Source organism: Lycium barbarum, chromosome 7, assembly GCF_019175385.1.
Source record: "Lycium barbarum isolate Lr01 chromosome 7, ASM1917538v2, whole genome shotgun sequence".
Classification (NCBI taxonomy): Eukaryota; Viridiplantae; Streptophyta; class Magnoliopsida; order Solanales; family Solanaceae; genus Lycium; species Lycium barbarum.
In genome coordinates, this window is record NC_083343.1 from 75,474,168 (window position 1) to 75,491,032 (window position 16,865).

Below are 16,865 nucleotides of genomic sequence, written 5' to 3' on the forward strand. Positions count from 1 at the left end.
TTTTCATCTTCCAAATTCATCAATAATCATCATGACTTGCAACCTAACAACTTCATTTTCGCAATGTCGTAAAATCGTACTAAAACGACATAAGCTTCAATATTCCATTTCGATACAAACTTATATCATTTTATCTCCATATACATTGCAAGTATCATAATAACAGATTAAACAAACTTAATCCATTTCCATTCCACACACTCCAAACCACACGGACAAACACCCCACTAACCACTTCTTGAGTCCTCTAAAGGATGAAGACTTTTATGTTAATTATATCACATGGAAATTATTAGAATTGTTGGGTGGGCTTGGCCAAGTGGCCGGCCACCCCCTTCCTTTTGGGCCTCATTTTCCTTTCAATTATTTGGCCCAATGAATTAAAATCCTTGTTATATAATTCCCGAAACTAATTTCCAAAATTCTAAATTTGCCCTTAGTCTCCCTCGACACTTCCACATTAATATTCTTTCATGCACAACTCTTGTGTTAAATGTAACCAATTATGACTTTATTTCATACAAGTCAAGATTATTTCTAATTTTTCCAAATGCGCGAAAATACGGGATATAACAAGTAAGGTCCAATTATGGCCTTATTCATTACAAGCCAAGTCATCTCAAATTTTTCGAATATGTAAAAATGCCGGATGTAACATCCTCCCCCCCTTTAAAACATTCGTCCTCGAATGTTAAATTGACCTCATGGGGCGTCATACTACTTCGGGAGGGTTCTTTTTATAATCGTCCTTCGTTGACTTTTCGATGTGGATTCTTTACTAATATAATGGAGTAATTCTTCACATTGCTGACTCATATGCTTTCATAACGTATTTTCTCATATCCCACAGAGTCACTAGGCCATGAACTATACTCTCGTAACAGATGAATGCTTTTCGCTCCTTCACAGACATTGTGTCCTTTCTTCCTTTTCCTTCAAAGCTTTTCAGACATTATACTTACTATCACTTCTTCTCATACTCTTCGGTTCCTTACCACATCATCATGATTCCATGTCGTACCAAACAGATTCAGAACTGAGATCGGACGCATAGGAGCATATCGGACGGATTCGTAATCGGAGGCAAACGTACTAAACTATGGCGGACGGATTCGTAGTCAAAGTCAGATGCATGGGAGGGTATCAGACAGATCCGCGATCAGAATTAGACGTACAGAGATGTATCAAACAGATTCGTAATCAGAATCAGACGTACAGAGATATATCAGACAGATTCGTATCTAGAGTCAATCGTACAAAGGCATATCAGGCAGAAATGTAATCGGACTCAGAAGTACAGGGGCATATTAGGCAGAACCTTATCAAAGTTAGAAGTGCAGAAGTGTATAACAGATAGAGTTTTGATTAGCATCAAACCACCCCTATTAAGGCTATCTACGAAAATTTCCCTTTGTCGACGTTTCATTGTTCACCCTGACAATTATACCACGGATTATCTCGTCAAAATCCGCTTACTCATTCACAAACTTGTTCGTCAGATTGTTATACAAATCGTCTTATGCGTCGCTTGTCAACTCTTTCGAGGATTCTGTTTATTCACATTTCTTATTCTTCATCTTTCCTACTATCCATACTCATTTTCTTTTTCGGATATCGTCGCACTAGACTAAGTGGTAACGTAACCGGAGTTTATCTATTATATATTTTTGACCACATTCGTATCCTCGTCTTTGCTTCGTTTCATGTATTCGGTTTAGTAAAACCTTTCGTTTATCACAACATTAGTCACCGGGACTCGGCTCTTGATCCACGTGGGCACCAGACGAAGGTCATACACATACAAATACACACATACATATACGTTTACTAATATCTTACTTGCGAACGTCTCCGACCGTTATTCAAATTCGCTCAATTTCTCGAGCGGTATTGCGCTCTTTCTTTTCGCCCATTTAGTCCGCACCGGTCTGCGCGACTCATGTAAGGGCACTAGTTACTCCACACATTCGCTCTTTCTTTAGGTTACCCCCAAATTTCCATTTATATCTATCATACTTACACTTGTGAAAAATTTTGCATTACTTCCCAGGGGGGTCACCCATCCCGGAATTGCTCTGGCCTTAGCATGCTTAACCTCGAAACTTTCATGCATTTTGGCGCGTTACGGCTAATATAATTTCGTCGATTGCCCCGCACGACCTTTGTCACGTAATTTAGGGCAGATCGGGGTCTTAATAAATTTTTGGGAAATTGTCATAGTGGGTCCCACCCCGGGCTAAACCATACAATTTCCATATCGCCCTTCCGAATTCTCAATGTCTATCAGGTTAACAATTACCTTGCTCTTATTAATACCCAGAAGAAGAAAATCACATAATATGATAAAGTATAGGCCCATTCATACACATATTCCTCAAGAAAAGATCACTAACATACCTGGGTGTGCGCTTGAAGACGCTCCTGGGTCCTGCCGGCCGGTCAATGCAAATACGCGGTTCGATGGACCGCTGTAACCAGAAGCTGCACCACGACCCCTGCCACGACTCGCTGGCGCTGGTGCTGGTGCTGGTGCTCCTCGCCCCATGGGGCGTATGGCTGCCGAAGGAGAAGATGAGTCAGCAGCTGACCCAGCAGGCTGGACTGAACCTGAACCACCCTTATGCGGGCACTCTCTGACACGATGATCTGGGCTGCCACAAAAATAACAAGCGCCTGTAGCGCGATAACACTCCCCCGGGTGGGTTCTCCCACAGTAAGAACAAGGGGGCATAGGTGGCCTCGATTGACCGGGACCTCTGCTCACCTGTGAGCCTGGAACTCTGGAGCTCTGTCCTGAGAACTGTGGGGGCGTACTGTGTGCTGGCTGGGACGAATACCTGTTACCCTGCCACTGAGAAAACTCGCTCTGAAATCCCCCGGAATACCCGGTCGATCTGGCTCTCTTAGGCCGGCTCCTGTCGTGACCCCTATCAGGCCGACGTTCCCTACGTCGGTCCTCCATGCCCTGGGCGTGTGCCTGTACCCGGGAAATATGCATCCCTGGCTGAGAAGACACCACCAGGCAACTATCAATCAAATAAGGGTCCAGCCCCATCACGTACCGGTGCACCCTGTCGGCCATCTCAGCTACTATAGCGGGTGCATACCTAGCCACTGAGTCAAACTCTAGGCTATACTCTCGAACACTCCTACTGTTCTGTCTCAGGTTCAAGAATCGATCAACCCTAGCTCTCCGCAGCTCTGGAGGTAGAAAATGATCAAGAAAGGCCTTAGTAAACTTGGCCCATACTGCTGGGGGAGCATCGTCACCCCTGGATAGCTGCCAGGACTCATACCAGTTCGCCATTACCTCATATAACCGATACGAAGCCAACTCGATGGACTTAGTCGGCGAAGCCTTAATCAACTGTATCGTACTCTCCATCTTTCTAATGAACTCCTGGGGGTACTCTTCGGGTTTTGTCCCGGAGAATTCTGGAGGATTACATGTCAAAAACTCGCGAGCCCTGGAGCTTTCATATCTGTCCGCACGACCACCCCCAAATCCATGCATGCGAACCTGCTCTGTCATCAGTATGGTCAATAACTGAACCGCATCTCGCATGGCCCTGTCCTCCGCCCCTGGCTGTGGAGCTGGAGGCTCGGGCACTGGAACCCCGGGAGCTCACGGTGGAGCCGCCCTCTGATCAGCAGCTGCTGCTGCTCCAATCTCCTCTGATAAGGGCGGTGTAACAGAGCCGGCTGACAGGGGCTCATCCTCAAGCGCTAACCGTGCACTGGCCCTGGTAACTCTCTGGGCCTGGCTGGTTTCTCCTACCTCCACCCCCGCTTTGCCCTTCTGGGCAGCTGTTGCCTTCTTCGGAGGCATCGCTGAAAACATAACAAATCGTCAGGAGGGGATCATCCTACTAATACAGTTCTATCGCACGATCTAAGATTCAAAGAAGGGTAACATCCTAGATGCCCTGTAGCCTCCTGTTTATAGATGTGGTGCACAACACACCGATAAACAAGACTCTACTAGACACGGCCTGTAGACATACCGAGGACTAACCGCTCTGATACCACTTCTGTCACGACCCAACCCCGTGGGCCGCGACTGGTATCCTAACTGGATACCCATACATACCTACCTACCAGAAATGGCGCATCAGACAGATAATTCACACCAGCTGTATACAAACTTAAGCCAATACAAATGCAGCGCGCGCTATAACGTACACATATCCGAATATACTGAAATTACATATAAGCCGATGAGGCTAACATAACGGACAGAGTCACAAAATCATACGTACCTACCCGAATCGTAGCAACCCGTAACCCACATACATATCTACAGGCCTCTAACAGACATACACAATCAGATGACGGGACAGGGCCCCGCCGTACCCAGAATTATCATACATACAGAATATACAGATGTCAGAAGATATATACCAAAAGTATTCGCTCCGGATCAAAGGAGCTCTTCAAAATAGCAGAATCTGAGTCCTAGACTGGCGGTGTATCTCCAGGTGCGTCTGTACCTGCGGGCATGTAACGCAGCCCCCGAAGAACCAGGGGTCAGTACGAAAAATGTACCGAGTATGTAAAGCGGAAATGTATTAAACATAATCATAATCTGGACCAGAAACACTGAAATATAATAGACAGCATCATAAGCCGAACAGACAGACGGAAGTATACCGGACAGAGTCATAATCCAGACGGACAGACAGAATCATGGTCCAGACTAATAGACAGAATCATAATACATACGGACAGACAGAATCACAATACATACGGACAGACAGACGTGTGCCGGACAAAATTATGCATGCAGAGTCATACAGAATCATACAGAGTCATGTGCTTACATACATGCTGATAGCACTTACATACATACATACAGATCCCGGCCCTGTCATTGGGGCGCGGTAAACAGAACCTGGCCCTCTTAGTACGGGACGCGGTGGACAGAGAGAATCAGATAATGTGCCATCCTGGCCGCCATCCCCATACACAGATCATAATATCATACCGATATAAACAGATCCCAGCCCGCACACCGAGGGATGCGGTGAACAATGCAGAGGAATATGCACGATAACAGAACCTGGCCCGGGACGCAGTGAAGGAAGCATTGAGACATCCAAGAACAGATTAATGAGAAACCACACACATACAGACTCAATCAAACTGAAGTATGCCAAGCGGCGAGTCAAATCAGAGTATTCGGATGGTATTCATAATACGCGTCTATATCCTACTTGGGAAGGCACGACAGATTATCACCAGAATCATATTTTCAGATGTCAAAACCATTTTGCAAGATTTATATAAAAACAGTCATATCATGGTCATAATGATAGTTCAGATGTTGCCTGTGAAAAACGGACAGAAAGAAGGCAATTTAGGCCATACAAGAGGTATCGGGGCTCCATGGGCCCACCGCGGACCAACTTGAGGCGACATGCGTAAATGACTGATAAAATACCTTATGAGGTCATCCATAATCATTTAGAAGTATTCCGACTCCGTTTAAGGAAAGTTTCATACAAAAGTTCACTTTAAAGACATTTTATAAGGAAATGGTTTCAATCTTACTGAAGGAATTGGAGCGGATTTCCATCTCGAATTCCGAGGAACGGAGTCGTATTTAAGGCTCGCGGTCGAGCCTATCATGTTCAGAACATGCCTAAGAATAAAGGGGAAGACTTTACATACCTCGATTGCGCCTTACGCTCGCTTGGCTTCGATTCCAATTTCGTCCAGAATCTAGAAATGGTCAAGTTTACCAATTGTCAATTCAAGCCTTTAGGATTCCATACTTAATCACATAATTGCCTACCGAAATTTCGGCAGCATTTCCCCTATATATTTAACATCCCCGAGACTTAGCTCGGCTTAATATATCAACACAGCACCCAACAACAACAAGTATTACCAAATATGCAATATGGCATTGCTAGCCATCTTTCCGACATAACACAATATCTTTCATTCCGACCTTACACTTCCAAACCAATCTTACCATTTTCATATTCATCACTTATCAAGGTCATTACAACATGATTCGGAGACATATCATATCGTTTTCGCCAAATATACATAAGGTATACACAATATACAAGCTTCCTACCAAAGGCATAATTCATCCACAATTTCCAATCTTTTAGCATAAACATCCATAACATATTCTTACCTTCCAACTCCATCAATGATAACCATAATTTGCATCTTCCTACTTTCACTTCCGCATTTACATAATTATAATAAACTTGCATGTTTTCCTACAACAACTTAATAATCATTTTTCCATAACAACAAAAACCATTACTCTTTCATTCACTTCACAATTACACATTTAACATACTAATAAAATTTATTCACATTCCATTATCCACATCACACCACACGGCCACAACCTATTTTTTTCCAACTTCCACTAATTCGTTCAACTTTCATTTCTAATACAATTCCCACATTAACTACAACAAGATTCCAACATGAATTCAAGTCATCATAGGCAAGCTATATATATATATATATATATATATATATATATATATATATATATATATATATATATATATATATATATATATATATATATATATGCACACGGCCAACATGCAAAACATCCCAACACACAAAATTTTCATGCTTTTCATTCATTTCCACACACTACATCATACATATACCTTCCATAACATAACAAAAGCATAGAATCCTTACCTTTCCTTCAAGTTCTTCACTTGCCACTAGAGTTGTCCTCTTGCCAAAATAATTATACCAAGTTGTAGAGAACCTTGAGCTTGGTAATAATCCCACAAGAAATGAATTTTTTGAACCAAGATTAGGCTCCAAGAAATTTTTTCTTTCTTTTCTTTCTCTTCTCCTCTTAGCCGTGCTCTCTCTCTCTTCTTTTCTCTTGTTTGTTCTTTATGTTTCTTGAAGCTTCTATAGGATATAGATGAATATATATTACCACATGGAAATTAATTCCATGGGCTTGGGTCAAGGGCATATGGCCGGTTGGGCCTTCCCTTTTTGGGCCTTATTTCTTATTTTTTTTAGCCCAATTGTTGGCTAAATAATTGTAATTCATGGAACAAGTTTCAAAAATTCCAACTTTGCCCTTGGCCTCCTTTCGTAATTCCACACCTATGTATTCATAGCCAACACATTCATACCAAGTAAGGTCCAATTATGGCCTTATTCATTACAAGCCAAGTCATCTCAAATTTTTCGAATATGCAAAAATGCCGGATGTAACATATACGGTCCGTATAAGTGACCCGTGAACCTGCTTCAGCAACCATCCCTTTCTGTTTCAATTTGACGGCACATTATAAGGTCCGTATTATTTTATACGGTTCGTATAAGTGACTGTGAAATCATCCCGTCAATTTCTCGCTCCTCTGTTCATTTTACGTTACATCATACGGTCTGTATAATTTTATACGGTCCATATAAGTTACCGTATAATCCCATCAGTGAGGGACTTCACTGTGACGATTATCCGGTCCATTATGCGGACCGTATAATCGGCCGTAGAATCCATCTTTTCTCCGATCTTGTTCTCGTCACTTCGTTTGATCTCCAATCCTTATGAAACCTTCTTGATACTTGTTTAACACCTCATTAATGTTCTAAGGGACGTTATAATTCTTCTCCAAGGCACTATTAAATCATCATTTACTTGTTACTCGTAAATCCTTTCCGACACACAACATATACCTTGCTTTCCTTAACAACTTTCGTGTCTCACCTCAAATGTCTTTGAAATCTTATTTAAAATCATCAAATGTTATTTCTTACTTACTAAAACACCATATGCATCGTGTCCTTCGTTAGTCTATTCACTGTACGTTAACAGGGAAATTTTTCGAGGTGTAACATTCTCCCCCCTTAAGAACTTTCGTCCTCAAATGTTAAGTACTCGGGAATTCTACAAAAATTTCGCCAGAGTTTCCCCTGTAATATGGCACTACCATCCTGTCACAACAGCCCATAATAACATTTCCTCACACGACCACAACTCAATAACAATATAAATTGGCCACACGCGACCAATACGCACAAAAAGAAAATATACATACCTCAAAATCTTGGTGTTTCATCATGGATCTCTTCTGGGGGCTGAAATAAATGCGGGTATTTGGATTTCATACTCTCTTCTGCTTCCCAAGTCATTTCTTCTCGGTTGTTATTTCGCCATAAGACCTTAACTGAGGCCACTTCCTTATTTCGAAGTTTCCGTACTTGCTTGTCTAATATGGCAATGGGCACTTCTTCATATGCTAGCTTTGCTGTAACTTGAACATCATCTATTGGGACAATTCTCGTAGGATCTCCAACACACTTGTGGAGCATTGAAACATGGAAAACTGGATGGACCAATTCAAGTGGTGGAGGTAAGTCCAATTCATAAGCTACTTGACCAACCTTGCGGATAATCTTATAGGGTCCAATGTATCAAGGACTTAACTTTCCTTTCTTGTCGAACCTCATCACTCCATTCATTGGTGACACCTTTAAGAATACCCAATCATCAACTTGAAATTCTAGGTCTCGCTGGCCGTTGTCCGCATATGATTTTTGGCGACTTTGGGCTGTCAATAATCAGTCTCGGATCACCTTGACCTTTTCTACCGCTTGCTGAATCAACTCAGGGCCTATTAGCTGTATTTCTCCTATGTCAAACCATCCAATTGGGGATTTACAGTTCCTTCCATATAAATCTTCATACGGAGACATTTGGATACTGGAATGGTATTTATTGTTGTATGCAAACTCGATTAGAGGTAAGTGGTCATCCCAACTACCACCGAAATGTAGTACACATGCTCATAGAATATCTTCCAAGGTCTGAATCGTATGTTCAGCTTGCCCATCAGTTTGCGGATGGAATGCCGTGCTGAGCGTTACTTGAGTACCTAGACCTTCTTAGAAGGATTTCCAGAACTTGGCTGTAAATTGCACTCCTCTATCTATGATAATGGATTTCGAAATACCATGGAGTCGCACAATCTCCTTAAGATACAACCTGGCATAATCTTCTGCTGAGTATGTGGTTCTGACTGGAAGAAAATGAGTTGCTTTCATCAATCTATCCACAATCACCCATATGGAATCATACTTGCCTCGGGAACGAGGTAATCCCACAATAAAATCCATATTGATCACTTCCCATTTCCAAGTAGGGATCTCCATTGCTTGCAATAATCCTCCTGGCTTTTGATGTTCGATTTTCACTTGCTGGTAATTTGGACATTGAGCTACAAATTTTGCTATGTCTCTCTTCATGCCATCCCACCAATATATCAACTTGAGACCATGGTACATGTTTGTTGCACCTGGGTGAATAGAATACCGAGAATAATGAGCTTCTTCTAGAATTTGACGGCGCAATTATACAACATTCAGCACACATAGCTTGCCTCGGTATCTAAGAACTCCATCCATAGAAGTTTCAAATGGAGACTTCTCTTTTCCATGAAGTGCGTCTCTATAATGGCTCAACTGAGGATCTTCATATTTATGCTCTTTTACTTCCATATTCAGGGACGAAACTGTGGGATCATTAATACCAATCCCTGCACTACCTGAATAAATCACACGTACCCCAAGATTAGCTAGTTGGTGGAGGTCATGAGTTAATTCTTTCTTTTCCGGAGGAACTTCGCATAAGCTTCCCATTGATCGGCGGCTAAGCGCATCAGCTACCACATTTGCCTTTCCGGGGTGGTATAAAATGCTCACATCATAATCTTTCAATAATTCTAACCACCGCCTCTACCGTAGATTCAACTCGTTATGTTTGAAAATGTATTGAAGACTCTTGTGATCTGTATAGATATCAACATGCCCACCATACAAGTAATGTCTCCACATCTTTAATACATGAATAACCGGAGCCAATTCGAGATCATGAGTTCGATAGTTGTTTTCATATTTCCGCAGCTGCCTCGAAGCATAAGCGATGACTTTACCGTGCTGCGTTAACACACATCCTAACCCAGCACCGGAAGCATCACAATATAAAACGTAACCATCCGGCCCTTCTGGGAGCGTCAAGAGTGGGGCTGAGGTCAATCTATCCTTCAATTCTTGGAAACTGCGTTCATAAGCATCATTCCACTGAAACTTAGCCAACTTTTGGGTTAGCTTTGTCAATGGAGCTTAAATAGAGGAAAATCCTTCTACGAACCTTCTATAGTACCTGCCAATCCCAAAAAACTACGGACTTCTGTAGGTGCATAGGCCTTGGCAAAGTATTCACAGCTTCGATTTTCTGAGTATCAACTCGAATGCCATCATCTGAAATAACATGAACCAAAAATGCCACAGAATTCAACCAAAACTCGCACTTCGAAAAATTTGCATACAATTCTCGAGTTCGAAGAATTCCAAGAACAATACGTAAATGATCTGCATGTTCTGATTCTGTGTGAGAGTACACCAGAATATCATCAATGAATACTATTACAAATAAATCCAAGAGTTGCCTGAATACATTATTCATCAAATTCATGAACACTGCCGGAGCATTAGTTAACCCAAACGACATCACTCGGAATTCATAATGGCCATATCTCGTTCTGAAAGCTATCTTAGGAATATCTTCTTCCTTAACTCTCACTTGGTGATAACCTGACCTCAAGTCTATTTTGGAAAACTACTTAGCACCCTGTAGTTGATCAAATAAATCATCAATCCTTGGGAGAGGATATTTGTTCTTTATCGTCACCTTATTCAACTGCCTGTAATCGATGCACATTCGTAGGGAGCCATCTTTCTTTCTCGCGAATAGGACTTGTGCTCCCCACGGTGATGAACTGGGTCTAATAAATCCCTTCTAAAGCAAATATTTCAACTGTGCCTTTAATTCTTTCAATTTTGTCGGAGCCATTCGGTACGGAGGAATAGAGATAGGCTTGGTGTCCGGCAACACATCAATAGCGAAATCAATCTCTCTTTCCGGAGGAAGGCCTGGAAGTTCATTTGGAAATACATCCGGAAATTCACTCACTACCGGAACGGATTGGAAGGTTGGTGACTTTGCTTCGGTGTCATGTACTCGAACTAAATGATAAAAATAGCCCTTAGCTATCATCTTCCTTGCCTTACGGTAGGAAATAAACCTACCTTTTGGAGAGGCTGTATTACCCTTCCATTCAAACACGGGCTCTCCTGGAAATTGAAATCGAAATGCTTTCATTCGGCAATCAACATTAGCATAACATGAGACCAACCAATCCATACCCATAATCACATCGAAATATAACATTTCCAGCTCAGTTAAATCAGCTTTAGTCTGGCGGTCGCATATCACAATTACACAATTTTTATACACTTGTCTAGCTATCACGGGATCACCAACCGGAGTAGATACCTCAAAAGGTTTTATTGGCTCTTGTTTCACCCCAATACGACCAACAACATATGGAGTAATATAAGATAGGGTAGAACCCGGATCTATCAATGCATACACATCATGGGAAAATACTGATAATGTACCTGTAACCACATCTGGGAGGACTCAAGATCCTGTCGTCCGGCTAAAGCATACATACGGGGCTGAGTGGCACCTGAAGTAGATGCTCCCCCTCTACCTCTACCTTGACCTGTTGAAATCTGGGGAGTCTGCCCTATCGGGCACACTGAAGAGGAACCAGCCGCTGATCCTGTAGGCTGAACCCCAGCTCTACAACTCATCGACGGGCAATCTCGCATCATGTGCCCAAAATGGCCACAGGCATAGCAAGCATCTGAACCTTGGCGACACTGTCCGGAATGTATTCTACCGAACTGGCTGCATCGCGGTACTGGGGGTCTCCTCTGGCCATAATCTCCCCTAAACTTAGAATCTAAGGCCCTCGAACTCTGACCCTGTCCTGAACAAAAGAAGCGATCAAATCTCCTATCTGCAAATCGTAGAGGCGCACTAGTCGCCGACTGGCCTGAATGTCTTGGATATGTCTGCCTCGATCCCCCTCTATAGTCACTACCTGCCCCCGTAGATCTGGCCCTCTTGCTTTGCCCTCTATCAATATCATGATCACCCTTGCTGATGTTGTTGCCCTTCTAGATTCTGGGCATGAGCTTGAATACGGGAAATATCCATCCCATCTTGCAACGATGCCGTCAAACAATCCTTGAACAAGTGTGGCCCTAAGCCACTCACAAATCGATGCACTCTATCTCCCATGTCGGCTACCATAGTCGGGGCATATCTAGCCAAAGAATTAAACTGAAGGCTATACTCCCGAGCACTCATATTTTCTTGTTTCAAATTTAAGAATTTATCCGTTCTAGCTCGGCAGACCTCGGGTGGAAAATAATAACGGATGAAAGCATCTAAAATTCTTGCCAAACGGGAGGAGGCGCATCCTCTTTTCTTGATGATATCCAATTATTATATCATAATACCGCCACATCTCGGAGTCTATAAGATTCCAACTCCAATGATTCAATTTTGGAGGCATGAATAATCTTCAACGTCCTCAACATTTTATCAATAAAACTTTGCGGGTCTTCATTCGGCTTTGACCCGAAAAATTTCGGAGGATTCAAACTCATGAAATCACGGGCCCTGGTACTAGTTGCCCGATCACTCAGACCCGCATTCTGCCGCTGTGCCTGGGCAGCAACTAACTGTGTCAATAGCTGGATAGCCTCAGTCACTTGTTGACACGAAGCAACCGGTGGAGGAAGTATTAGATGGGGCCTCATTACGTGACTCGCCCTCTTCTACATTCATTGGCGACTCTTTTTATACCCGCCCTTTCATCGTAGTCTTGCCCTTCTAGGCGGCTGTAGCTTTTCCCTTTGGCGGTATTTCTGAAATCACAGCACACTATTAAGGAGGAGATAATCTTATAACACAACTGTATCGCACAACCTCTTAAGATGAAATATGGTTATTTTTCCTAAATTCCCTATAGCCTACTATTTATTAGTGTGGCGCGCAACACACCATAAACAAGACTCAACGAGATACGGCTCGTAGACACTTCCTAGGACTGAACTGCTCTGATACCACTTTTGTCACGACCCGACTAGGGGCCATGACGGGTACCCGGGGCTAACCACCGAGCGCCACTCATTCTATTACTCATCATACTCATTAAATGTACATTCATTAACTTTATACTCAATCATAGAAAAATCATTCTTCATTTGGAAACGTAAATACTTTCATATACATAAGCCCTTCGGTTATCAAAATAATTATATAGATACAATAGTAACATCGTGAGACCATACTACCCACACATGTGTATCTACGAGCCTCTACTAGAGTACTAGACATATGGACGGGACAAGATTCCGTCGTGCCCAAAATATGTATATGTACACAAAAGAATAAACCAAATAGCACCTCCAAAATAATGGAGTGCTCCTGTAAATCTGCTGATGGCTCCTATGGATCTGCATCGTCTCCCTATCTACTTGTGGGCACGAACACAGTGTCCAAACAAAACGGACATCAGTACGAATATTGTACTTCGTATGTAAGGCATAAACAATAATGATATACCAACGAAAAACGGAGACATCGAGTGAAGAGCGATCTATAACTGACTGTCACTTAAAACTAAAGTAATGCATGCTAACTTACTTCATAATCATCATCATATCATGTATACATATATGTATAAGCTGCCCGACCATATAGGTACGTTGTGATAAACATTAGCCTGCGTCCAGGTCTCCCGCGTCCGGGGTACCATCTCATGCCGCCCACTAGTGGTGTCTGCCTATGCCATCTAGACATGGTGTATACGCTGCCCGCATTAGCGGTGTCTGCCCGGCCATGTAGGCGCGGTGTGATATCATCATGTACATCTCATAGACTTATCATATTCTCATCATACTATTATCACAATGCATGACTGAGGACTTAAGACAATTATACTCTATCGGGGTGACATAAGGTCGTGAACCCCCGATTCCGTTATTGAGCATTCATAAGAATTCTGCCTCACCTTGAAGGAATTAACATATAAGGTGAGTGTATTTAATAAAAAACATCAATGGATCATTAAATGGACCATTAGCCTTGTAGAAACATAGTATCGTGGGCCTTAGACTCTTTAGACTTAGACTCATCATTATCATGCTCGTAACATATCTCTTATCTTATATCGTATGAAGCTCTTTACTAAGATTGCCTCATAATTTTCGGGATGTAGGATAGTCATGAAGAAGAAGGAAATATCATATCATACGATTCATGCTTTAGAAAGAAGATGCTAGCCTTACATACCTCTTTCGTTTCGCTATTCTATCGTTTGATCATTCTTCTTCGTTGTTCGCGTTTCTAACTTCAAGAGAGTTCATGCTCAAATTAGATAATTGATAACATAAGCGTGTTGGAACTAAGCTAGAGAAATTTGAGCAGCATCTCCTTTATTTATACTACTTTCTCCATATCACATATCAACTCCCAACGTCAATAACAAAATTCATAATATCATCATCAATATCTTTTATCAAATTCATCATTATCCAATCCCCACAATTTCCTCTCAAGGTCATCCATAATCATGATCACAATACAACTTTACATTCGTTCTCATCTAACGTTTTTATCATGTTCTTAACATCATTCATAATGTAATTACAATCACAACATATCAACATTCATGATTCATTCCAAACTAATACTCAAAATTTACACTATTTTCACTTTCATGACCCATTTCCTATACACTTCCACAATCCAAGTGTTTCAACTTTTCAACACCTTAAATAACATGTAAATACCATAAAACTTACCTTTGATAGTGTAGGAATAAGCCTTGAGTTGAAATATTTCTCTTTCACTAAAACCCTAGTTCACTTCCATTGATATTACTTGGCTTGGATGCACTTTAATGTGTTTCTTACACTTGATTTTGTGGGTGTGATGAAATTGATCATCAATTTCTCTTGGGTTCTCGTATATGAAGTGTGTGGAAGTTTCTAGAAAAGTCTTGAGTTGTGGAGAATGAAAATGAAATGAAAATAATGAACTTGGTTGCTCTTTTTTTAAATTAATAATCTGTCCCGACGAAATTATACGGACACTTATACGGTCCGTATAAGTGACCGTGAAACTGCTTCAGCAACCATCCCTTTCTGTGTCAATTTGACGACACATTATATGGTCCATATAATTTTATACGGTCCGTATAAGTGACCGTGAAATCATCCCGTCAACTTCTCGCTCCTGTGTTCATTTTACGGTACATTATACGATCCCTATAATTTTATACGGTCCGTATAAGTTACCGTATAATCCCATCAGTGAGGGGCTTCACTGTGACGATCTGCGGTCCATTATACGGACCGTATAACATTATACGGACCGTATAATCGGCCGTAGAACCCATCTTTTCTCCAATCTTGTTCTCGTCACTTCGTTTGATCTCCAATCCTTGTGAAACCTCCTTGATACTTGTTTAACACCTCATTATCGATCTAAGGGACGTTATAATTCTTCTCCAAGGCACTATTAAATCATCATTAACTTGTTACTCGTAAATCCTTTCTGACGCACAACATATACCTTGCCTTTCTTAACAACTTTCGTCTCTCACCTAAAATGTCTTTGAAATCCTATTTAAAATCATCAAACATTATTTCTTACTTACTAAAACACCATATACGTCGCGACCTTCGTTAGTCTATTCACTGTACGTTAACGGGGAAATGTTTCGAGGTGTAACATGTATGTTCAGAGGTGCTCGGTAGGGTAGTTCTCAGTGCCCGTCATGGCCCTCTGGTTGGGTTGTGACATAGAAATTATGAATGGATTAATGATTCTTGCTCTATGCCGAACTTGTTAGCAACAAAAGGAGTAATATTGGATAGGGTGAAACCAGGATCTATCAATTCATATACGTCATGGGAACATAGAGATAAGGTACCTGTGACAACATCAGGAGATGATTCTAGGTCTTGGCGACCCGTCAAAGCATTAATATAGTTTTGACAACTGGTTGAACTGGATGATGCACCTCTACCTCTACCTCTACCTGCCGATGTCTGAGAACCTTTCCCTGGAGGGTGCACTGATGATGAAGACCCAACTACAGATCCAGTCGGCTATGCTACGCCACTTCTGCCTCGTAGTGGACAGTCTCGCATCACATGACCGGGCTAACCACATGTGATGATGTTATTGGCATTAATGTTGTTGTTGTTGTGTTGGTTATTGGTATTGTGATTTCGGGCTAGGGATATAAACAAGGGAGATGCTGCTCGAATTTTAGTAGATCCAAACGGGGGTTTCATTTGAAAACTTAAACTAGGCATATGACAATAAGCCTAATAGTAGTATGATTTCTCTTGATTGTAGATTTACGAGCTCGGGAGAATAAACGCTAAGTAGTAGGAGTCTAAAAAGGTATGTTAAGGCTAGTCCCTTTCATTCCAAAGGCATGATTCCTTTCTTATGAACCCATATATGTTTTCCATAATGTCCTTATTCCCAAGAGCTAAAGATTCACGATTCTTAGAGTTCTTAGGATGCTAAACATGAGTATGTTTTATTGTCACATCCTAATCTCCCTAGGGTGTGATGGGCACCCGACCCTTACTTAGGGGCCGAGCGAACCCTCAGACCCTTAATGCACACATAATCTTCTTAGACTTTTAAATCGACTAAAGGTGAAATACATAGTACAGCTTTCAGAAATATTCTTTTTCATCGTTATTCTCAAATGAAACAAAACCTGTAAACATAACGGATTTGTAACATAATACAATAAAACACGTCGGCTGATGGAGCCGCTTAAAAAACTGACACTCTATACCCACGACTCTGTCTGCAAAGTCTCTAACTTTGAACAAAACATCACAGCACATATACTCTGACTCGGCAACACTCCAGGAGCAAATGGAGTTGCCACTCCAGCTGAAGCATC